Source organism: Microtus pennsylvanicus, chromosome 4, assembly GCF_037038515.1.
Source record: "Microtus pennsylvanicus isolate mMicPen1 chromosome 4, mMicPen1.hap1, whole genome shotgun sequence".
Taxonomy (NCBI): Eukaryota; Metazoa; Chordata; class Mammalia; order Rodentia; family Cricetidae; genus Microtus; species Microtus pennsylvanicus.
In genome coordinates, this window is record NC_134582.1 from 98,751,327 (window position 1) to 98,777,722 (window position 26,396).

Below are 26,396 nucleotides of genomic sequence, written 5' to 3' on the forward strand. Positions count from 1 at the left end.
GTTAATCTCAAAATTTGAGCTTCACTAAGAGCTGGGGAAAGCATTTCTTAGTATTCACCTAGGTTAGGTGTGGAGCCTTCAGTGCTTTGTTTTCTCTTGTCTTAAACTACATGTTAATTGGGTCTTCGCTAGAATTTTCTTTTGGACTAAGTTGGAGTGAGAAAGTTAATTAGAGAATCAGGACAAATCCTGTGTGTGGACTAAAGAAGTTGAGTCCTCTCCCCAACCCCTTGAAGTTTCAATAGAATTCCATTGAATTAATTTTACTCATAATAAAATCCTTGGTGTTTCAAGGCTGCCTCAAGACTCAGATTCTCCTGATCCAAGCACAACAGCCTGTTGCTGTGCAGTCTGTTGAACTTGGCAGCTAGGCCCAGGGGCTGCGATTCATATTTGAAGTTAGCCCATTACACTGTGCTCATCAGTATTTCAGGACATCTGGGCTTCTCTGAAAACCAACTTTGGGGGGAAGGATTGGCTTGAAAGAATTGTGCCACTTTTAAATTGTTATTCCTACAATCTAAAGTTGTAAAAAGGCCCCAGGACCATTAAGAATATTAGAATCTGGTGACTCATCCTCCAGTACTAAGTTGAAAGGAAAGGAAGTTCTAACCAGCAGGGTTCATTCCTGAGGAGAATCACAGCAGGATGTTATTCCTTGACAATTCATAGGCTTATCCACCAAGTGATTTACATGAGGAGACCAGGGGACCTTATCCTAGGATAAAAGTTGGCCTGGAACAGTAGAAGGAGCCTGTCCTAGAATTGACCTCTAGCCACAGCCCTGGATCCACCTGCGGTCAAGTAGACGATACCCTCTAGGGAATAGGTAGGAGGTTAGGACAAAGTGAGCCTGGAGTACAAAACATGGCAGCTCTTATCAGGGCCTCAGTAACACAGCACCAGGAACCCGCTGTAGAGAGAACAAACAACCAGAAAGGTTTACTAGCACCAGCAGAGCCCACACTGAGCTTTGTCACTTGACCCAGAACCTGAGTCAGTACGTGGCACCTCCAAGGAAGGCCATAAAACCAGAGTGCTAGGCAGAGCCAAAGACCCCCTGTTGGAGACCCACCTCTAGTCCCAAAGGAGGAGATCACTTGCTTTTGATTTTTTTTTTTAAACAGGGTCTCTCTATATAGTCCTGGCTGTATTGGAACTCACTGTGTAGATCAGGCTGGCCTCAAACTTAGAAATCCACCTATCTCTGCCTCCAGAGTGCTGGAATTGAAGGCCTGCACCACCAGCCTGACCAGAATGCTTTTTCTAACCAGCAGGTTTTTATGTTCCCTCTCTGATTCCTGCCTCTTACGAGCCTGTGATTTTCCCGCTGTGGGCAGTGTTTGTCAGTGTGGGGATTTTACTATGCAGATCAGTATTCATCTACCTGCAACTCACTTCCCACAGAAGTGCTCCAGTTAAGATGGATAGGGAAAGAAGAATCTGGTTCTAGGTTTTTGTTGTTTGCTTGTTTGTTTGCTTGGTTTGGTTTTAAGTTTGATTCCTTGATGTAAGAGTTTGAAACTCACACAAGACAAAAAACACATGGGTAAATTGGACTACATTAAATGTGTAGACCCCATAAACCTTCCTGACTGTACATATAAAAGATACCTCAGGTTTATCCAGGGTCTACAATTAAGTGACACTTTACCTGAGTGACATAGCAAGCCTTCTCTGGATCTGTCATCCTATCAATTGTCAGGCAAATATGCAACATACAGCTTGTGGAGGAGACAGTGAACTCTTCCTTGTTGATAGTAACATGTAGGCAGAGGGGAGGAGCAGTCTTCTGTTCTTGTTGCGCAGATAACAGGAAGGCTCCATAGTAGGACTTTCCACTTCTCAGGCCCTATCCCCACCTATTCTAAAGATATGATTATTTCTTATGGGTGTAGAAGTGACTTACCAAATAAAAGCACTAGATGCTCTTCCAGAGCACCTGGATTCAATTTCCAGAACCCACATAGTGGCTCACAGCCATATCTGCAGTTCCAGGTCACCCAACACCCTCCTCTGGCCTTCACCCTTGGAGGGCACCAGAAACACAAGTGGTGCACAGACATGCATGTAGGAAAAATAAATATGTGTAGATAGATAAATAGATGATAGACTCACACACACACACACACACACACACACACACACACACACATTTCTTTCTCTTTGCCCCTGACTTACAGGAATTGTTGGAGGGTTTATGCTCATACTAAATTCAAAATTGGATAGTTGTGTTTTCATTATATGTCTCTTAGAGGGAGATTTGTAAATTTGCTCAACTTCAGCTTAGATGCTGTTCTTCTAGGGACAAGACAACAAAAGAACATTTTCTTGACATTTGCTGTCAGAGGCATTCCTTTGTACACAGATGTGTGCATGAGATGAGGATGTCTGTAAAGGTCAGGTATGTAGCAAGCTTTCTTGTTGGACTATCTTTGGACCACCAGCTGACAAATAATGACCCAGAGATTTATTATTAATTATGAAAGCCTAGCCTTAGCTTAGGCTTTTCCCCAACTAACCCTTATTAATTAATCCATATTTTTTTAATCTACATTCTGCCAAGTGACTTAGTTACCTTTTCTTAGTATAGCAGATCTGACTTGATCCAAGTCTGCTGGCGAAGTGGTGGGCCTAGATTACTACTCCTCCTCATCTCTCTCCCAGGAAATCCCACCTATCTCTCCTGTCTAGCTACTAGCCATTCAGCTCTTTATTCAACCAACCAGAGTGACACATCTTCACAGTGTAAATAAATAATCTGCAACACAGGTGCATCATCTCTCACTGGAAAGCTACAGACTCAGTCAAGATATTTCCTACTTAAGTCATTTCTAGAAACTTCTCAAGTCACTCACAGTCTCAATTAACCAAAAGGTTATCTTTATCTGTGGTCAGTTTTAAATAGGAGCTAGAGAAAGAGGCCCCGCTGAATCTCAGGCTGTTAATTCCCCAAGGGTGTGAACTCTCAGAGAGGTCATCTGGAAGCCACAAGGACACTTGCAACTCCACAAGCATGCTGATTGTCCTTATCAGGACGCAGTGCCACAGGACTGATTAAAAGGCTTAGGGCTTCAGGGCTCAGATAGAAGTTCTGGGGGCTTTGAGACCCTGAAGTTTCCCAGAAAGTAGTGTCTTGAGTTTTCAATAGAAAGCCTGTGGCATGACCACCTAGAGAAGTGTTAGAAAGGCTGACCCACAATCAGGTTGAGGGGACAGAGAGTGGTGACCACTTCTGTTATCATCTGTAAACAGACTGAAGCTCTTTGTCCCTTAGATCTCAAGAGCATCACTCCTCACTCCCCATCCCTTTAGGCCTGGTTCAGGGAACAGCCCTGGACACGGTACCAGCTCTGCGAGGTCACTAGCAGGCCTTTGAAGGGCCAGAGGGCCAGGCTCTGGCAATAAGAAACCAGAACTAGGAGGGCAGCGGGGTGTTGAGGTTGGAAAAACATTTGTGGCTTTTTTTTTCATAAGGGGAAAGAAAAGAAAAGAAAGAAAAGAAAAGGAGGGAGGAAAGAGAGAGAGAGAGAGAGAGAGAGAAATGTAAAGAAGAAAAGACAATTCAAAGAGCAGAGCTCCAGGTGTGGAGCTGGTAGAGTCCAGGCCCACAATGGTCTGGGCTGCCTACATCAGCAGGCTTTTTCCTGCTGCCAGAAAGGGAAAGTTCCCTCCAGTGACAGACAAAACTAATAGATTTGGGGCAAGTCTGGGCCTTCAGAGGTTATAGTGAAAATTAATGGAGGGCCACATTAACTAATGTTACTCTAATCCTGCAGTTTGGGGCATTGGGCTGAATTTCTGTTTTACAGCATGTTTTACAAACTAACCTGCTTTAGATCTTGGCCTACTCCAGGCTGGAGGGAGCTCTAGGTCAGGAAACCTGCCCCCTCTTGCATTCCACAGTTGCTCCACCACCCCTCTGTGTGGTGCCTGCTGCTTCACTCTGCAGCCATCTCCCCTGAACCTTTCACATCAGCTCATTTATCTTTCAGGTGTTATAATAATTGACTTCAATCAGTATTCCATTATCCTAAACAGGCAATTATCCACATTGTCACTTTTGCATTTGCTCTTTTGACCCAGGGGTCACAGAGGCCCTAGTGTAACAGAATCCAGCAAAATTATTCCCTTACCTGTCATATAAATAGTCATCCCAGCAAAATGAGACCCAAGGGGGCTTTTCGTGAGGTGTTGAGAAGGCCAGTCTAACTCGATCCTTTATTCCGCTCTTTAAGGAATGCAGTACTGTTTTGGCACTCTATCAAAATAAAACAAAGTTCCATTTTTCAGCTTCTTTTTTAATGCATGCACCTCTGAGCTTACAAATGCTTCTTTGTGGTCCTCTTTATTGAAATTTCCATTCAGCTCTTCCATCTGTTAGCTGTGTTTACCTCTATTTCTAGGGAAAGAATTCAGCATTTCACCTTTATTTGGGGTGTAAGGTCATAAAACTGTCTGGATTATTTCAGCTATATTTATGCCAAGCTTAATATTGCTTCTTTAACAGGGTTAGCGCTTTTAATTCCCAGGTTCGTTATTCCCCCTGTGCAGGCTAAAGAGAACAGATTGCAGCTTATAACAAGGAAGGCGTGTTGTTCCCTCTTGTTGTCCCCACTCCATTCTCCAAAGAAGAATGTCCCACAAATGTGAGCTTCACCCAGAGAACACCAAATCAAACTGTGGTTTTGTCCGCTGGTTGTATGATGGTTATCATTGACACTGCCATAGTCTTGGCTTTTCCTCTATCTCCAAATATAAACAATTGAGTTGAGAATAAAGATGACTAAGGCGGTCTCACTGGAGTTACTCATAAAACTCATATCTAAGAGCACTCACTTGTTGCTCTTAAAGAGAACCAATATGAGGAATTTTCTCGGACCCTGGAACTTATTGCTACTTTTTAAAATTATATATATATATATATATATATATATATATATATATATATATATATTGCTTTAACTAAATGGATATCTCTTCTACATTTGATCTTTGAGGAAAGCCTGTGCCGGTTAGTCTTTTTGTCAGCTTAATACAAGTTGGGGTCAAAATTGCAGTTAAGAAAATGCCTGGAAGACAGTGTATCAAGATAGTAAACTCTTCTGGTCTGCTTAGCCAGGGTCCAGGCACATCACTTGGACATCTCTGCACATAGAGCTATTCAGAGATGGTCTGATGCCTCAGTCTAGCTATCCATGGACAGAAAAGAGGTAGTCCCTTTTTACACATCCACCATGGAGCTGTGAAATGAGATGAAAGAAACTGATTTATCCCTCACCAAGAAAACCTTGTGTTGCTTACAGTTAAATGACCTGCATCCCTGATTTAATCAGAGTGGTGAGTAGAGAAAGGTGGCTGCAGTAAGGAAGGGACTTGATTTTTGGCCTGTTGTTGAAACCATAGTATTGTGCACAGTAGCTTAGAAAGCAGTGTATCTCTGAGCTAACCTCCTGTCCCCTCCAGTTTTGCTACTTTACAAAGGAAAATCTGAGAAGAGAGTCTGGCTCTTTTTCTCTGATGTAAGTTTCTGAACAGGAACTTGCTGCACATATGTTTTCAATGTGACCGTAGCCTGAAACATCTTTCCTAGCTAATGGTTAGATGGAAAGGCAGAGTGTATGCGCTGGTGCACACGCTTGTCTCTGTCGGCACATTTACACGCAGTCATCATTTGAGGATGCTGATAGAACCTAATCCACTTTAATAATGTAGTGAGAGATTGCATCATGCTTTGTTTTACAAAATATGAAAACTAACTGCAGCTGTGAAGGAATAACCCACATAATTCATCCAAGAGGCTGCCTCTCTAACTTGTGAGATATGTTCCATAGCTCCTATCAACTCACTGCTGCAGGACGATCACATGATAGATGATGTAAAACAAGCATGTCATTTCCACAGCAGGGCTCCCCTGTCACATCTGGGTGATGAGGCACAAGTGAGTTGGAAAGACAGTATATCTCTCCACACCAGATAATATACTGTCCTTCATTCTGCGACTACATTTGTATTAGTGAGACAGCTAAGAGAAAAGCTAAAGGATGTGGAAGTCTTCAGGTTTTGATTTGTCTGTTATAAGATCTTTCCTGTGGCATAGACAATGTACTTTGGAAACTTTGAAGAAAACGACAATGGCTATGTGATTCTACTTTCAAGATTTCTTTTACTTGACTTTTTTTTATGTTATCCTAATACTGATCTCATATAGTTTTGGATTTTATGTGCTCTAAATTGAAGCTACTACTCAGAAATTCAGTTTTTCTCCTTTGTGTTCAAAAATTTATAGTATAGAATTAGTTGAGCTTTTGACCTGCTGGTAAAATATTTAAAATCCTTGCTTATAAATTGAAGGGATTTGATGAACCTCAAAAACAAGCCCACATCCTGTGATGCTAATCTCTCTCTGCTTCCCAAGGAGACTGAATTCTTGGCTTTCCCTCTTCTTTTAACAGGGATAGAGTGCTTAGAGCTTGTGTCAGGTACAACTCAGGAGAACTGAGCCATCTTTCCAGTAGCTCCCAGACTGCCCAGTGCATATCAAGTTGGTATCTGGCCTGTGCCATAGTGAGATGCTCACTTTTCATGCCACATGGAAACACTAGCATTTCATATATGTTGATATCCCTCTATACACATACACCTGCCCAAGAGGTAGCCCATTTTCTCTGTCTTTATCACTCTGCTTATTGTCCCCAGATACTGAACCCTTTCATGAGACACTCAATACAAATACATAGTTTATGCCTAGCAGTTTGATATCACTGAGTACTCTGCACCCTGAGCTTTGGTTAATAATCTTGTTCAAAGACTGGAGCTTTACTTGAGGCATTGTTACTGGGTTAGATGGTGATGCTTTTCAAGAATGTCACAACTGTTGAGAAGATTGTGGTTAATCCATATCAACAAGTTATTGCCCTCACCTAGTTAACCTCTTCTTGAGTTAATAGCAGAGCCCGAGTTCTCTGACTTTTCTGATCACAGGTCTGGCGTATTCCTCACATCCATCCTCTGTTTTCCTTGGCAGTGAAGGGTTATCAGGCACTGCCATTTACAGAGAAAGAAGAATGTTGCTTTTCAATGTGAGTCCCAACTAGTGACTACTAAAAGTTCCTTGTGCAATATTTTTACTCTCTATTTCACTCTGAAAATGTATCCCAACTTTATGAGAAATATTGGGTTGGAATGTAAAGATGATGTGTTCAACAAAGCCCCCCTTCCATAAACCAACTGTTAGAACCTGCACAGAAGAATACAGACAAAATGATGACTATTTGGGCCTTTGGTAATGTCTCAGGCCTCTCTGAATTCTCTTTTCTACAAACTCTTGACTATGTCCAAGAGCTTATAAACTATCCCCAGTGACATGACAGTAGAGGCGCAGCACTGAGGAGGAACTTTGTCCACCAAGTCTCTCTCGGGCTCTTCTCATTCTACTCTGTGACTACGGCTGATTTATAAAGTGTCTAAGTGTCCTTTAGTGAGCACTCCTGGGGCTTATCCACTGAAATTCTGAAATTCCTGCTGCACTTAAAGTTGTCTTTTTTATTTACATACAGAGTCAGACCATCAGCTTTCTGGAGCTGGAAAGAATAACTCAGGAATAAACTTCAGATTATCTCCACGTGTGCTATAAAGCACTTCCTAATCATAGTCATTTTCCTTGTCCTTAGCATGTCCCATCCATTGTCTTCTTTTGCTGCTTTTCCTTGTGACTCTCACTCGAAGTAGCATGCGCTTCTAGAGAGTCTTAAGAGAGCAGCATGCTCTAACTATATGGTATTTTATGTAGTTTTGTAGAAGAACAGCATCAACTACGAGCTATAGTAACTTTTCAGTGATCCACTACTATATGCCAACCACCATTATAGAAACTTTATATTCTTTTTTATTTTATTTTAAAAAATTAACCTATAAAAGACATATTATTACCCTTACTTTACAAGTGAGATGACTTGTCCAGCATCCCCATCACTAAGTAACAAAGCTAGGATCCAAACAGCTTTGACCTTCCTTGTGTTTCCTCTGTCCTTTTAGGAAGAGCAGACAGTAGGTCCCAGCACAGCCATCCTCAGCGGCTACAGTTAAATGTGAATGTAGTGTCGTTTGACTATCTATACAGTGATTCTCAACCTGTGGGTCACAACCCCTTTTGGGGTTACCACAACAACTATGTCAGAAGGGCACAGCATTATGAAGGTTGAGAAACACTGGTCTAGTAGCTGCTATGCTCCTGGGTATTTGTACATTGAGACTCTAGGGTCTTAAATCCAAAAGAGAACGATGTTTTGGGGGGAGAAGCAGGAGCTTTTTCAGCATATAAAATATAATAACTAATTGCATTTAAAAGTGGCTTTGTCTTTAAAATATGTCACTTTCACTTAATTTTAATTTACATAGTATATGAAACTAATAAAGGATACTTGAGTAACTTATTTTTCACAGAACAAACATTCCTGGTATTGTCTGAAAATGAGGAGAAAAGCCCATGTCAAAGTTTTTATCAAACCACAGGCTGAGCATCAGATCAAACACTCAGGAAGACTCAACTCAGTTTGCATTTAGGTAATTCTGTTTCCTCCTATATCGCAATTTTTAAGAAACATTATTAGAACAGTTGACTGGTTGCTTTTGCTTAGTCTGATTAAATGATCTTCTGTGCTCATCAAGAAGACACATTTGAATGATTACAGTTAAGACTCTGACATCTTGCTTTCACTTTTTCAGTAAAAATTTTTGCTTTGCTATTCAATAGTTGGCTCTTAAAACAGGAAGGCAAGTTTGACTTCATAAAACCAACAACTAACATTTACACAGTGGCTTCCCCTGACAAAGCAAGCACTGTTCCATACACTGTCTTTCCACTGTGCTGGAGGTCATGTCACAGCCTCCAGATCTGTGAGGAGGAAGCTACCATCCCACAACCACTCTGGCAGGCCTGTGGACAGTATCTCCAGTTTTAACCTGGACCTGTCAAGTCTCCCACTATGAGACTATCTCTCATACTCCTTTGAGCCCTCATAGCATGTAGTACTTTAAAATTGGTCTTCAGCAAGGTCCAGTGGAAATCATGGTTTACTTCTATGATTCAAAAATTTATAACACAGGGTCTAAAGAGATCAGGCAATCCCATGAAATCTGACACAGGAACATACCCATGTGTATATTCCACATTAATGTCGCTTTCATGAAAGAGGGAGTTTTTACTTTCCCCTATTCTCAAATAGTAAAGTTAATAACCATTTTTAAAAATTAAGCAGATAATTATGAAATACTTAAAGTTTTTATTTAGTATTCTTAACAAAAGATGAAATCATAAAAAAATTAGATTTGACTTATCTGAGTCAATGGATTTTTGGTTTGTTAGAAATTAAAAAAAAATAAGGTTAAAGCTTAAGCTTCAGCTTCAGTTTTCCTGTTTGGTAATTAAGTAATTAATAGAACAGTTCCAAACTATCCATGATGGAGGGAGCAGGAATAACAGTCAACCCATCCCAGTATTTCCTGGGTTTTTATTTCTGCAGTGTGTCTTTAACTTGTACTTTATATGAGAAGTAAATCACCATAAGTTCAAATACCCTTTTCTTTCCTGAACTGAAGGAGATTCTTAACTCACTTTTTGACATTTTAAATTCAGACAGTTTAATTTTATTTACTGACAGGGTAGACTATTTACCTCTACTATATTCAGGCTTCCAGAAGCAAGATCTACTTGCTTTTTATTTTCACTTACTTGCTGCTAGTGTGTAGTGTGTGTTGCTTCATGTTAGTCATCACTAAGTATTAGTTGGTATAGTACACAGGATCACCGAACCACAATAGAGGACTTTTCTAAGAACTAATTATACCAGTAGGCAGCTAACTTTAAGTATGATATTGTACAGCAAGCGATTTTTATCATTACACACTTTGCTGCCCATAGAATGCAAAACAATATGAGAAGTGACTTCCTTCAACCTGTACCTACTGCGTTTTATCTTTTATAGTAGTCAGGGAATAGTGAAAAGAATCCAAAATGGAAAACGTTGATGCTAGAGAGATGACTCAGCAATAGAGTACCTGGTGCTGTTGCAGAACACCAGGGTTCAGATGCTAACTCCTGTATCAAGTGGCTCATAAGTACTTGTAATTCCAATTCCACAGGATCCAATGCACTTTTCTGATCTCCCTGGTACCTACACTTACATCTATATGCCCACTTACACTCACACATATACAAACATGTGTGTTTGTAAATGGAAATGTCTTAACTACAAAATTGAGAAACCCAAGCATATGTCTTTTAAATTGTCAGTAGATAAATAATAGTTATAAATTCAGTTTTCACAAGTTACAAATATCCAAAAGAAACAAAAGATATTTTTGATTGCCATGGCAAGGTTTTTCCAGCCAGTTCTAAAATTGATTGTTGTCTTCGGGCTTTAAGTGTAATATTATTTTTGAGCATTTCATACATGCATACAATGTATTTTGAGCATTTCATACATTCATACAATATTTTGGTCATATTCACTCTCTGTTCTTCCCACATGCACCTTCATCTCCTCCTAACTTCCTGTCTTCTTTTTTTCTGCCTACTGTTGCCAGTTTATGCTGCCCATATAATCATGTGTACTCATGGCCATGAGGTCATTCTTTGGAGTGTGGTTAACCTACTAGAAAACAGGGCAAACCATACATGAGATAGTAGCTAATAAAAAACATCTTTTCATTAAAGAATTAGTAGATATAGCGTCTTCTTAGTAGATGAAAATTCAAGATACGCAACAAATTTGTATTCTTCAGCATTTTATCTCTCAGATCTTGTGGACACCTGCTACTTCTGAAATCAAAATTTTTAGAATGCAAAATTGTCAAGCCCAGTCCCAACAGATACATCTACAATATGGTTCCTGCACCTACGGCTTAGGGATTGTTTCAGAAGAAGGGTGAGAAAAGGAACAGTAAGTTGCTGGAAGACTGTGTCTCCTAGAAATGTCAGTAGCTATACCCATGAAGTCAAACCTACACAGATGTATAAACATGAGCTGAACAAGGATGATACCAATAGACATACCAAATGTAGAAAGGGGAAAACTCATGAGATCTCAACCTCAAACAAAGAACTATAGGCAACTAAGGAATGCTGTGAGCAGAATAGTTTTCCCTGCAGAAGGATCATACCAATTGGTTATCCAATACCAAAATGATGAGCCCTAAAAGTATATACATACAAGTAGCAGTATATGGACTAAACAGGTTGTAATTATATATTTAGAAATACACACACACACACAAACACACATAAAACAACAATTAAAAGCAGGTCATGAATTTGAAAGAGAACAAAGAAAAATATATGGGAGGGCTTGGAGGGAAGAAATAAAGGGAAATGATATAATATCATAATTATCTCAAAATATTTAAATATAACTTAAAATTTTAGAAGCAAATGATGAAATCACTAGGTTTCTATATCTATTGTGTTGTCATTTTAAATAGTTACAATGTATTCTTTCAAATATTTCTAGATTTAACAGAAAGGATGTCCCATGATGTTTTATGCCTTACTAAACTGACATTAGATATTCTTATGTTTACACACGTATATATAATTAATGACTCCTATTATCTATGAAAGTTTGCTGTTTTGTGATTTTAAAGATATTTAAAAACCAAAGTAATGAAATGTTTATTTTTTTTAACTTCTGGTTCTTCTGCTTTATAAAGTAACATATAAACAAGCCATATATCTATTTTAATACCAGTACATTCCATTTATACCTCTATTACAAAGCCAAGGTTTGGCCACCAGTGGTCAATGCATACTTCACATGGATGGCATGGCAATCAATGAACTGTCACAGGAAAGTCAAAATATAAACAGCTAGCTTTGCTACAGCAGCTTAAAGCTGGGATTAACTTGGATCACCTAGTCTTCTGCTTTTAATGAAATTCCCTCCCTTGTATTTTCGTGTTTGGGAGAGAGTCCAAAGTTATCTCATCCTAATTTAGTTAGGCAGTGCCCTCCGGGGATGTCACAGGCTTCCCTGACCTCTCCAGAGGAGATGCAGTGAAGGGATGAGGAGAATTAAACATTCCTAAGAAATTGGAAAGCAGCAACCCCCCAGAGAGTTTGCAAAGCAACTAGCTCCAGACTCAGCTGCCAGAACCTCAAGTCACCTTTTCAGCACTTACTTGACGTCTCTCTCAGTTCCATCTGGCTTGACTCAGAGGTCAGCCCTGGGACTGAGGGAGAAGTGGCAGCTCAGAGAAGAATTCAAGGGAGGTCCAGCTGAGGCACATTCTGTTTTTGTCTTTTGGTATTATCTGAAGTACATTCAAAAAGATGGGCAGAGTACAGTTAATTCCTATCTGTCATTTCTTCTTTGAAACACTCTGAATTGACTTTAGATGAACTAGGACTTAGGCTTCTCAGATAGGAAGCCCCTGTATTCTTCAGTACTAGTACTTAAAGGTTCTTGTTATTTGCATTGCATGAGACATCTATGAGCAATTGCTTCATAATTACATACGCTGAAGATAATGTTTTCTTTTATACATTTAACAAAATGGAAGAGGGGTCTGGGAAATGTTTCCAGTTCTAAAATCATATTCCCATTCTGGCTTATATTTCTTATGTAAAGAATTTCCGAAAAAGTAGGAAAACAAGTATTATTAAATATGGAATCTACCTTAAAAGCCACATTTTATAAACTTCATTTTATTCTCAACTTACCTGGATAAAGTTCAGTGCTCAGTGAGTTGATGGTATGAGAAGATAGTGTGGGGTCCCTGCTCAACTTTACATTTGAGTCAGATTCCTTAGAGGAAATAATTTCTCAGGGAATTCCTATAAGACCACATTGCTGAAATGACCCAGATGTACTTCAGTGTAGTTAGGGGATCAACCAGTTGTTACAGTTTGAAATTTTGTTTCTAATAGAACTCTGTTTGTTTCTTGTGTTTGTTTGTTTGGTTGGTTGGTTTTAGCAAGGTAGATGGAAGCACACACCACATGTAGCCAGAAGTTCTGGTGAGGCTGACTCAACTCCCTTTGTGGGGAAAAAAAAATCAAGCTGATTGCATTTTAGGAAGGGATCCATTGCAGGCCGAACTATCTCAGACTGGCTGGTTCTGTGTAAAAGTGAGAAGTAACTTTTCAAAGCAAGGCTATTTGTTCAGTAGAAGAAGTTATCAGAGTTTGATATGTGAGATATAAATATACTGTCCCATTTCTTTATTGGCTTCCATTCTGATTCTGAAGGCATTTTTTCTTCACCATTTGATCTAGGGGACAGTTGTGGATTCTGACACTGAGCCTGTCCCCAGCTGGAAAGAACACCTCTTGGCAGCCCACCTTCCTTACCGCTAAAGCACAAACAAACCCACCAGCTCTCAGGAGTTCTCCAGCGATACCATTTTCGTTAGCTTAAGTTCCTAACTTGTAATTTCTCTGTCCAAAGCAGGATGAAAGGGAGAGGGAGAGAGCCATCACAGTAGTCATCACCATTACAAAGTCTAGCATCCTGATGCTGTGCCTGAGGAGGAGTGGATTTCTTTATAAAGACAAAACCTCCCATTTCATTTAGCTTTCAGAAAGCATAGCCATCTGTCCACAGTGAGAGAAAATGTGTGCAGTTGGGGGCTGAAGTCAAGAAGCTAATCAGGGGACCAGGCATATGTCAAAGGAGTCGTCAAAAGACTTCCACACCTCAGCTTTTGGCATTAGAAATAGGATATGGGACAGGAAGAAAGAAGAGCTCTGGATGGAATCTCAGAGAGCCTTCCCAAGGCCTCTAGCTTTCTTGCTATCTCCAGGGCCTATTCCCAGGGTGTGAAGGAGTTAAAGGGTTCTGTGAGCCCTCAACCCCATCAGGGAGTGTCTTTGGGCACCAGAGAGAATCTGGCACAGGATGTGTTTTCATGGAACTGCTTATCAAAAACTAAGCTTCTGCTGTTTCGTTTCAACGGGTAGATGGGGTGGAAAACTGGCCGAGGGAGCAGGAAATTTGCCTTGTGTTCCTGATCAGTCGCCATGTGACCCTTTGCAGGTCAGCCTTCTAAGCTTGTCTCAGTTTCTCCATCTGTAAACTTAAACAATAGAGTGAATTTACTTGATTTTCTGACAAGAGTGTTGAGGAAAGCCTCCTGATTACTCTCACCAGAGCTATGGCAAAAGAACACTTAGGAGGCTTAGTCTTATTCTCTTCTGTGTTCAGGCTGCCCAGTTGCCTTCTTATCTGTTTGAAAAGTTTTCAGACCACAGCCATTGATGCCTATTAATGGGTTGTATTCCTACCTGACCTTGTTAACACTGTCCCAGCTCTAGGAAGATAGTGGAGGAACTAAGAGGCCTTTTGCCAAAATAAACAGTAAAGCTTGGAAACACTTAAGCCAAGATAATTAGGAAAATAATGTTGACTAAAGTATGGCATTAGGGTTCTGGTATGCTTACATTACAATCTGGTTCCAAACAGCACAATCTGAAGCTTGGGATCAGTTTTTAAAGTTTTTGTTTGTTTGTTTTATTTTGGGTTGGTTTAATTTGGTATCTACCTTTTAAAGGATTTGATTTGTTTAAATCTTTTGCTCACCCTTCTGTTTAGACTCTACTTACAGGTTTTTCTTCCTCACTGAGATGTCAAAATACAGTTTTTTACTATTTAGAAATGTCTTTGGCAAGAGAATGGCATTTATTAACAAATATTGTAGCTCACCATTGAGAAAACAAGGCTACCCACTTAGAAACACCTCCCTGCATAATACAAATTTATTTTCATGAAGTAGCAGAAAGCTACATATGAGACATGCGCACGTGCACCTGCACATGCATGTACACACACACACACACACACACACACACACACACTACCAGAGGTTTGTGCTGTTTTCAAAGTTTGATGTTACCCAACCCATTTTGGGCAGGAAGCAGAAATTCCTAAGGATAAAATGTTGAAGGCCCAGATTCTTTTCTAAAATGCATATTAAAAGAATTAGTGCTCTGAAAAATACTGTATTTCTATGTTTTGTATGATAACATCCCAGGGAATTATCACATCATATCTTGAGGATCATTATGGAACACTGATCTCTCAGATAATAACCCGGGAATTCTATCCAATAATATTATTGTTTATAATAGCAATAATATTCGGTAGATCACAAAGTGCTCTCCATATATTATTGGGTGGGATATCTAAAACCCTCTAACCTGTGTAAGAAAATCTTGGTGAAATAAGTTAAGGAAGTAGTCTAAAGCAACAAGCCTACCAAGCCACAAACCTCACTGAATTCTTTCTGCAGTGTAATGGGGAAACTGTCCCTTCATGTCCATTTATTTTCCTATAAAAATACTCCATTTGGATGGATGAACACACCCACATGCTTTACCTCTCGTCTCTATGGCCATCTCAGTCCACATCACCTGTACATGTTCTCCCTCCCCCGGAGGGTCATAAATTCATAAATATACATTAATATATAAATACATGTGTGAGGGGACCAGAGGTCAACCTCAGGAACCATCTATCTACCTTCCTTTTTGAGGCAGAGTCTTTCCCTGAATTTAGAGATAGCTCACTGTTCTACTAGGTGAGCTGACCAATGAACCTTGGGGATTCTCCAGTCTCTGCCCCTGCCCCCAGCACTTCCATTACAAAATGCTACCATTCCTGACTTTTCATATTGGTGCTGAAAAAGGAACTCAGATGCTCAAATAAGCCATCTCCCCAGATCCACACTTTTGTTTTGAGTTCATGTTTTTACATTTCCTTTCCCAAGTTGTCCTACAGGTGTAACAAGTACCTTCTATCATGTATAAAAGTATATACGGTGTTGCAGAAAGCTTTCTAAGCTGCTGGCCCTGCTTTTTTTCTTTCTTTCTTTCTTTCTTTCTTTCTTTCTTTCTTTCTTTCTTTTTTTGCTGAGAATAAGTTCATTTTAGAGAAATAAACACAGCGTTTTCTTCACTCTTAATCTCCAGCTCTCATGGTTGTACTGCATGAAATAGGGCACAACAAGAACAGTCAGTAGTGTTGGCGCCTAGAGACTCTCCTATTGGCATGGGCCTGCAGGGGCAGCACCAGCAGGTGGCGCTGTCTCCTGGTGTGTATCCTGAGCACTGTAGTAATGGGCACCGTGAATATTTCAGAGCAAATGGTTAGTCCTTTCTTGCCCCTTTCCATGGTGGTCCTAGAAAAGTTCCAACCTAACACTAAATAGAAAACAGCAAGTGTCCTATAGACAAAAACTGGTTCCCACTGCCTTACAGAACCATCATAATACCAACTGGAATGTCCTATTGTCCCCATTGGTTACCCAAAGTGAACATACAGTCCATTGTACTAGTAGAAATACAATACTTGGATTTTTCTGGGGTTTTTTATTTTTATTTTTCCTGGAGAGTGTTACATACAGGGCAATCTACATATGAAAGAAAATAGAAAGAAGCAATCATGCTGTCACTTAATCAAGTTTGTTCTCACACTGACCCTACTCTCTAATATCTGCACACTCAGTTTGTATCCAAGTCTTATAGCAAGAAGTGCACACTGAAGGGGGCGGGACATTCCCCACATTACTCTAAGGGAGACCCTGGGGCTTTATTGCTGTGTCTTTGGAGAATTGATGTACTGAAAGTTTATCTGTAAGACTTAATTCACTGATTCTCCAGTCTAATTGCACCATCCTCTTACCCCACTCAGAACCAAATTGGTTCTTTGTTTTTGTAGCTGAGAGGATGCACTCTAGAGGACAGAACACTGGAGCTAGTCAGTTGAGAAGAGACATCTGGGTTTGTATTCTGAATGACCCTTGATCCACCGCAGAGTGTCTCAAAGCAGGGCCAGCAGCACTCATCACCCTCACCTGCCTGTTTCTCCCTTTCCTGCTTACCGAAACAATAGGATGTGTAGCATGATTATCACGTGTGTCTACTAGCTCACTCTCAGGAGCAGTGAAAGTGTGCCAATGGTCTGGAGACATGAAGACCACTACAAAATTGACAGCTTTTGTAAATATTGATTTTTAATTTTCTAGAATAGTAAGTAGATTATCTTTGATGCTATTCTTTCATAAAGTAATCAGCATTCTCTAGGATCTCAAAGCAAGACTAAAATCTACAGAAATGGCATTAAAATTTTGTTTGAGTCCAGACAGTTTGAGGCATTTTGAAAACTTTCCTCCAAAGTATAATGAAGTGAAAAAGCCGTCTAGTTCTTTGAGAGCAGCGAGTGTGAATGTGCTGGGTGCACACCACGGGAAGACTGAGCATCGCCCAACTCCACAGGAAGGTTCAGATCACAGTTAGTATCTGCCTTTCATAAACACTGCTCAAAGTGCTCTTTCTCTGAAGGTTGGAGACCGAGAGAATGAAGCACACATCCTCTCCAGGCCAAGAGTTGCGTCATTAGCCCTGTGTGATCAATAAGTACATTGTGGTGGTGATTTCATAGCTGATTAACTGATGTGTCTACAAGCCAACACTTGACTTGAAAGGCTGGTCTGGCTGCTCGCTGTGTGAGCGTGGCCTTCGCTAGCCTGCCTGGCAGCCAGCTCTGAGCTGCGCTGTCCCAACCGCAGCCTGGGTACAGCCCTCAGTTTCATCGTGAGTAACCCATCAGCCAGAGCCTGCACTTCTGCAAAAGAATGGGCATTTTGTCTTTTCAGTCAGTACCAAACGACAAGATAATTAGTATTAGGGAGGAGAAAAAATGAATAGAAACTACTTCCGATTCCTGCCTGTGGACACCTCACCTTTGGCAGCTGGGATAAATGGGAACAGCAAGCAGTGTATGTGACACAGAAATAAAACGGTTAACCTGACAGAGCTACCAGTGTGTCTCTACTGCTACTCAAAGTCAGGCTTCCGTGGCCTTTCTTGAGTGGATTTCCATTGTGTTACTTTTGATTTATGTCAAGATCTCAGAGCTCCATCTTGGAGTTTCTGCTTTTTTCTTACTAGCTTTCTGTTTCATTTTTTAAGGAAGTGAAGGTTTTAGTTTTATCTCTTTTAATTTTTTGTTTGTTTTTTCCTCTGGCATTTAATATCACCAGTTGTGAGGCAAATAAATCACTGTATACTTGAGGGAAAAAAAGTGGGAGGAAAACTGAATGTGTTAAAGATTCTTGCTTTTCATTACTAGTGAGATTTCCCAACTGGAGCGTCTCTGTTTCATTTTGCCTCCAGCCAACATCTGATGATCTGTAATAAAGCACTATGCAAATACTTTCATATATTAAAAGAACAATATTTTGACACTCATTGACACAAGCAAAAAAATACAACACTAAAATAGTGTTCAAGAAAACAATGAAGATACTGTTCGTTCATTCACATGAAATTAATGTTAAAAATTTATTATATTAACAGAAAAGAGTCCTCTTAGATCTTAGTCTTTAACATTTGCCTAGGCTACATTACTTACCATGTTACGTGGTTATAGATTTTTTTGGTTAACAATATTGAGCAATCATTGATTCTGGTCAAACTTAAATTTTTAGTCACCAAAAATAAAAGTAATAGCTTCCTATGATCTAATAAATTATATATTTTTCTAAAGATTCCTTAAAAATATTTTTAGCTATAAAAAGTTTTAAAATATTTGAAACATTTTTTGATAATGCTAATTTATTATAGGCTTTTTTTCTAAGTTTTCTTTAGTTATATATGATTAAAATTTTTAAAGTCTCCTATGATCTTCTGTGTATGTTTTAATAATTGTGTTTGTAGAACAAACTTTTTATTTGTATTTTAAATATTGGAGAACAAAATGAGCTGTTTTGTTCTTTAGCTTTGTTTAGTATGGATTTGTTCTTACTGAGGGACATGTGTGTGTGTGTGTATGTGTATTGAATGATGTAATTTCTCCTGTGTCACTGAACTCACATTCAACTGTCATGATCAGTATTTTCTTAAATGTGGATGGCTTCCTTTTTTATCTGCATTAATCAAAAACGTTGCAGAGCCAGCATCTAGGCATCTTTGTAACAGACATACGAGGATCACAAGCCAAACCAAAACAGGTAGAGCAGTCTGACCATCCATAAGAACAGAGCTCGTCTACTTATTATAGTTGGCATTTTCAAATTCAGCAAATAAAATTACAGAAAGAATTATCACAGCTATTCTATACAAGAGTATTTTTTAAGAATACTAATAGAAGAGTGACTTTCAACTCTACAATGTGACTTTTGTAATTGGTCTGTCTGAGGATACATATTTGAAGAGTTTCCATGAGTAAAATCAAATGGGACACTAGGTTCCCAGTTACCAAAATGGTGGTCAGCCTTGCTCACTATTGCTGCTATTGTTACACATGAGCTGAATGATGGTCACAGACACTAACAACTGATAAGCAGCACCCCTGCTTTCATGTTGGCACCTCTTCTATGGCAGGATACACTTGGGTGGCCAGTAGGCACATGATGCTTCCCCACTGAATCCTCCATTTGCCTCTTAGAACAGATAGAGGCTTGCAGGTCCATAACTCATGCTTGGCCTCTAGCTGTCTTCATCTGAGTTTGTTGGCACACAGACCAGAAACCAACTCAAATCAGAAAGAGATCTGTCATAGGAGCCTTGGGTATATGTCTCAGACTCAGAGAGTAAGACTTACTTTGCTCAATGCTTCTGTCCTCTGCTCCATTCTCCATTCTGACTCCTCTACTCTTGTAAGTTGCCCTCTTGGTGCTGGTCATACTACCCCTGGGCAAACCTTCCTCTGCATCCGTATGAAGCAGGCTCCAGCAGCCTCAGTGGACCCTGTGCTGTCTATGTCTCATGCAGGCATCTTTGACACTATGATTGATCCAGACTTGTCAGGTCTCCATTCATTATAAGGAGGTCACTTAGTCAGGAAGCACAGTGACAGTCACCTGGTTCAGTGACTTTTATTCACCTTCAGCTGGACTGGTGGGTGGGGTCAGTGTTATTCATTGGAAGGAAAACTTTATTTAAAAAGGAGCCATGACTTCTGGCTCACAGACACCACAAGGAGTTTGTCTTTTCTATGTAAGTTTCAAAAGTTCCCAACCCAGGCACAGCATCTGTTCTGTGTGTCCCTTCCTAGAACACCTCCAGAGACTAGCTTCTAGCAGATAGTTCATAAATGTTTTAACTGCTTGGTCTGCTGTCTGGGTCAGGCTGCAACAGTTTGTCACCTGCTCTATGTTTTATCATAGTGCAACAGAAAGCACTTGATGGAGCTGGAGTTCCAGCTCCAGCTCTACACTGAAATGGGTGCGCGTCTGTAGGCGAGCCACTTAATCTCTCTGGTTTCAGTTGCTTCATCTTTAGAGTGAGTTGAATTGAATGAGAACACCTCTGAGGCCCCTTCCAGCTATAAAATTCTGTGGCTCTGACTAACTGACTTGGGATTTAATCACCCCACCCAATAGGCCATCCTTCCCTTTGCCATTTATGGGTAGAAGAGTTTTGTCATGGGGCGGGGCCAGTCATTCTCCCAAGCTACATAATCATTGTCATCACCCGTCTCCTGCTAATAAATAATAGTTTTTTTAAGCACTTCCTATGTCCTGGATACACTTGCAGACACTTTAGATGTTAGCTAAATGTTAGTCTTAAAACAACCCCATAAGATAGGGTATTCTTTAGTATCAGGTTAGCTTACCAGCAGTTACCTATAAGCAGCCATCTGTAATTGAATCCCAGGCAGTCTGGTGCCAAGACTGACCCCAGTAGAGCTCTGAGTATATTCAGAGCAACATGCCAGCTTTCCCATGAATTTGTTGTGCCTGCACGCTCTGTGGAGCCATCCAGGCCTTTCAGTTAGAATCTTCTGGGCTAAAGAGGTCCAGCAATCTCTTTTCATCTCCCAGATGATTCTGATGTATGCTGAAATTTGAGAATTCCTGCCACCTTTATCACATCTCACCAAACCCATAAATGTTCTTTGGGTGTTTATCACAGGTATTCTGGCAGGAAATAGGGTATATGCTATCCTTGCCAATTTGTATGTAATTGAGGCAGTCAGTCAAATGCCACTGTCAATAAAGGTAAACCTGGATATGCTATTTTCAAGTTCATTTGCTTTCCTAACTTAGCATGACTGATGAAATGGATGCAGAAGTCAGGGTGTGGACACAGTGTGTGAAGGTGAGGGAGAGGTGGGATTATTTCTCCAGGAGTGTTCTTCTTCCCTAGAGCCCTGCAGTCTCTTAGCAGGATTGTGCTAGCAGGATTGTGCAAGCAGGATTCGGGTAGGGTGTCATATAGTGTGCCAGCGTTCTTTCCTTAATCTGAAGCCTACTCTTTGCCTTGTACTGTACAGCATGACATGCTCTCATGTGGCCACAGAGCTCTTCTGATTTGAACTATGCTATAAGTACAAAGATTTAGAAAATAGTAAAGGTATGTGGAATACCTGGATAATGTTTATATCAGGATAAGATACTAATTATATTGGATTAAGCAAAACATTAAAACTAGCTTCTCTTGCTTTTGTAATGTGGCAGATAGAAAATTATAAACTCTTTATATTTGGGCTGATACTGCCCTGTATTTAGTTCATGGCATAGTAGTTAGTTAATGGGAAGGAAAGGCCTATGGTAACACCAGGACCTACTATTGAAAGGAATGTAGAAGCAGCCCAGAAGTTGAGTCTCAAGGTCACACTCCGGTGGTTTAGACAGGCTTGATGAGTATGGTCACTGAAAGACAAATGGATTTGAAGAGATTTACATACTACAACCAGGAGCTTAAAGCAAGGAGGTAGCCAATTAGGTGCTCATAAGTGTAAAGAAATTTCCTCTACCATTCATAAGGCTACTAAATTGTCCCCACTGAGCCAGACACTAATTCTAGAATGGCTTACCTGAGTATTGAGTGGGAGCAGGTAATTGGAAACACCTGGCTGAGGTAGGTGGCTGGGTGTGCTCCAGGAAAGAGCTACTTCTGGGAAGTATGTTGTGACAGTAGTGGTGTTGGGCCAAGTTAGAACAGTTGTCAGATTAAAGCGACCGGAAGGTGAGCTTCTCCATCACAGGTGCCAGTCTTTAAATTATTTTTCCATCATATAAACCAATGATTGGGCAATTTAAGGGATATGTGGAACTTTACAAAGAAACTGAAAGTGTAGAGCCAGGAATGGTGGTGTGTTCCTATGATGTCATCAGGAGGCAAAACAGGACTCTTTCTAGTACCACAATAGCCTGGGCTACATGGAGAGAGTGCCAGAACATTCTGAGACCCTGTTGCAAATACACACAGCTGTATGAATTTGTTGCAGTACCTAAATATCCATTTGGCAGTAAATCCCGCACACAATATCCTTTTGTGGTAGATCCTTCTAGAAACAGATGTAATTACCGCACCCATCCTGCACATCTTTTTGCAGTGTGACTATGTCCGTAAGAAGAGAAATTCTTTTTCCCTATGTTTGATAATGGACTGACTACAACCAAAAGCTTGCCTAGAAAGTGATAGCAGGTAATAGGTTTGCTGCCCCCTTTCCCCATAATAAGTTTCTTCCCTAAACTGAAAAAGTATAACAACAGATATATTGAACAAAGCAACTCCCAAGTGGTTTCACCAGTCTCAGGTCTCAGAGAGGCCAGAGAAGTCTTGCATACCCCAGGCAGGGCATGAAAGTTTTATAAAATGTAGGTAAGGGGTGATGGCATGTCTGTGGTCAAAGCTAGATTTGTGCCTAAGTGTGGTCAAATGCTGAGTGCTTAGCTGGGGACTTGGGTGCCTGGTAGCAATAGAGAAGGAAATTGCAGTAGTTCCAAGAGTGCAGAACTAGACTTTTGGTGCCTTTTCTTTGTTTGAAGACTTTCTGAGCAGGCAGGGTTTGGAGAAAGAGAGACAGACAGAAATGGGGCTTCCTGGACCATACACGGGCGAGCAGGAGGCTCCAGCTGAACATCAGCTTTCAAGACAAGCCCTTGTAAGGCCTTCAACTCTGTTCACCTTTATGGGAATAGATACCAGGTAAGAAGCCAGAGCCAGGGTAAAATGATGGGAAACCATGTCCATGAAGAATGATCATGAGGAGTCCTAAATGTAGGTAAGCCTAGGCTCTAAGGTCCGGGAGGGAAACCATCACCATTCCATAGTCCAGCCTGATCCACATAGCCCGAATCACCAGAAATCGAGATGAGCTGTGTCCTCTGAGCCCTCCAGAAGTTCCAAGCAACAAAACGCTGAAGTCACTATCTTTTAGAATGGTTTATACAGCCATAAATGATCAATTTAACATTTTTTCATGTTTAGTTTTTTTCATTCAGGTTCTTTTATGAATCACTTTTTTTAAACCTGAAAAATTTTAATTAAAAACACCATAGAAATTTCTCATAGATTCTTAACTACGTATGTGTTAGTATTATCTCAATTATCCTTATAGTTAAGGCTTGTCCACTGACAGAAAAATGCTAAAATATTTTAAAGGTATTGTTAATCCCACTGGATGAGAATAAGACCACTACCACAGGCTATGTCCTTCCGACCTTTGTCCAATCAGAAGCAAGCGTACATTAGAATTATTTCCTAGATTTTCTCCCCTATATTACATGCATATGTCTATATAATTAATATTTTCATGACAATTAGCATATAAATACACACATAATAAATAAAAATAGCTCATAAACACAAAAATATCAAGCTTAACAAAGCAGCAGTCAGATGCACATAGTTAAACATCACCTTGATTAACCAATCTTGTTATTCATGGTGCCAACTCAGTTAATCAGTGTTCGTGGCTTGGATACTGAACTGGAGATTAATGACAAAGTGGAAGCAATTGTAGGATCCAGATTTTTAAGACAAACACACATCATACCCCAAAAGGCATGCATGGAATCAGTGTAGCCAGTCGTCTGTGGTGATGTATTTTCAGTGTTCTCCTTCACTGGGCCACTGTGAGCAGCCACTGGAGCTGGCAATGTACTGATCAAGGAAGATTGGCCTCTCACCAGGGCTCCTGAACCTCTTGTGTTCATATTTATCATTTGAAGAGCTGAAGAGAAGACTATGAAGGGGTGTTTTTGTCTAAAATTTACAAATGTAAAGTTGCTTTCTATTTCTCTAAATTAGATTTGTAAAGCAGATAGGTTAATTATATAGTTGCAGGAAAGCATATTACAAATATAATATCTACACTTATCTCTACTTGGTTGTCAAACATCAATTGTACAGCGTCAGATTTCCCTTAACCTCATGGGCCTTTAATGCAAAATAAATTGAGAAGTGAGTTGAAAACTGTATTGTTCTCTTGCCACTGAAGGACATTTCCATGGGAAAGAATCTTACTCTGGTATATCCCTTAAGTGATTTGCTTTTCTCCTTGATGGATGAAAAAACAGGAAGGGTGTGTGTGTGTGTGTGTGTGTGTGTGTGTGTGTGTGTGTGTGTGCACATGCACACATGTACATATGTGTGTGCCCATGCATGTTGGGGGGGGGCTGGTAATCAGGTCAAGAATGAAAGTAAATAATATCTGAGGAAGTGGCTGAGTCAGTCACATCCTTAAAAGGCACCATAAGAACGCCAGATGACTCCTGCTTTTCCTCTTTGATTCCTTGAGAGACAGAAGAGGTCACTGATATCTAAAACATGTAGCCTCATAACTGCTTCTTCCTTCAAAAGTCAAAGCTAGGTGGTGATTTGCTCATAGCCCATGGCCCATCCTGTCACGGGTCGTGTGGTCCCACATGTGAACAGGAAGGTGAGAATGGGTGAACTCTCGCCTCGGTTGTGCCATCCATCAAAGAACAAATGGAGCAGATCCATGTGAGGGCTCTGTCCTTCTCACACAGGGGCCTTTGTCTCCCGGACATGATCTGGCATTTGGAGGGGATGCACTGGGCCTCGACTTTATAGCAAATTACTAACCCATTATCACACTAGAACACAGGATCGTTTATCTTCTAATCCAAAGTGTCACCTGTTCTTCATTTACCAGTCAATAATCATTAATTATGCTCTGTAGAAATTTAAACAAAGCCTTATCCCTCTGTTAAAAACCAGTAAACTCTTTAGCAATAACAAATAGATCTGGAATTGTATATCCTTTCCCTCCCCATTCCCAGACTGGAGTCTGGCACAGTTTGAACTGCAGAGGAAATGCCTAGAAATTGATAGGTCAAAGGCCCCAGATAGTCTGATGGAAAGAATAGAGCGACTCTTGGTTTTGGCTCCCTTGAAAGCAAGAGGCTCTCACTTATCACCAGTCCTGCCAGGAACATACAAGTCCTAAGGACCTGACCTGGCCTCATGTAGACAGACCTACAGTAACCTAAAGTCACTCTTGTCCCTTCATTTCTTCTAATCCTTTGTTTCCTTCCGAGAGAGAGAGAGAGAGAGAGAGAGAGAGAGAGAGAGAGAGAGAGAGAGAGAGAGAGACTCACAGGAGATTTGAAAAAAAAAAATCAGCTGAGTGGTCCTGGAGTGTCGACTAAAATGTTACTTTTTAGATTGGAAATCTGAGTCAAACACACTTGTTTGTATTTACCCTGTTCACATCTAGTCCCTCAGACAAATGTTCAAACAGAAATTGTAGCTGGAAACATATTTTTTCCTAAAACTCTAGAGATAGTTTGACAAAAGCCAAAATGTGTATGTGTTTGTCTGTGTATGTCTGTATATGTGCATGCATGCTTATGCACACGTGTGTGTGGTCGGCATGCTGCAGGTTTTCACCTAATTAAGAGAAGTAAAAAGGTTCTAAAGGGCAGCTTGAGACTGGGTAGGGCACCATGCATTGTGTGTTTGGTTCACAGTGAGACAGCACTTATCCCAACAGGTAGACTCAGGACCCTGGTCCAGAACATGGCAGCAGAGGTCAACTTTTTGAGACAAATTGGGAATGAGCATACATTCCAGGTTATGAGGGACATGATCAATCATAGCCTACAAGAAGTCCCAGGCCTACGCTCATACATGAATACCAGCTACACCTATGTTTTAAAAATATTTTTGATGTGTGTGTGTGTGTGTGTGTGTGTGTGTGTGTACATGTGTGTGCAGATGCCCATGGAAGATAGACAGGTCAGATCCCTGGAACACTGGAGCAGGCAGTTGGCGCTGCCTGATGTGAGTACTAGGAATCAAATTCCTGTCTTCTGGGAGAGCAGTGAGTAGAATGAAACACAGAGACATTTCTGCAGCCCCATAATCTATATCCCCATATATACATATATCTGTACAGTTGATATGTAATTCTAAGCTGTGGAAACTGTAGGCCTACATACTACTGATAAATGCTTTTCTAAACAAATAGAGTCAGTTGTGACAGTTGCTCCTAGTCCATGGTTCAAAATGCTGCTTCATTTGTGCCAACCGTCTTCTCTAACTCTCAGTATGTACATTTCCATCACACTATGAAGGCTGGATATCCAATGTTGACAACTTGTTCAAATGTAGTAGTTTCTACTATCTGACTCTACTAACAGTG

General features: G+C 40.3%; 1 protein-coding gene across 1 annotated transcript in view; it reads left to right on the forward strand.

Moving 5' to 3' along the window:
- Positions 1-26,396, forward strand: part of Gmds (GDP-mannose 4,6-dehydratase) — a 511,111-nt gene that overhangs the window by 370,133 nt on the left and 114,582 nt on the right. The gene's annotated exons all lie outside the window — the stretch shown is intronic.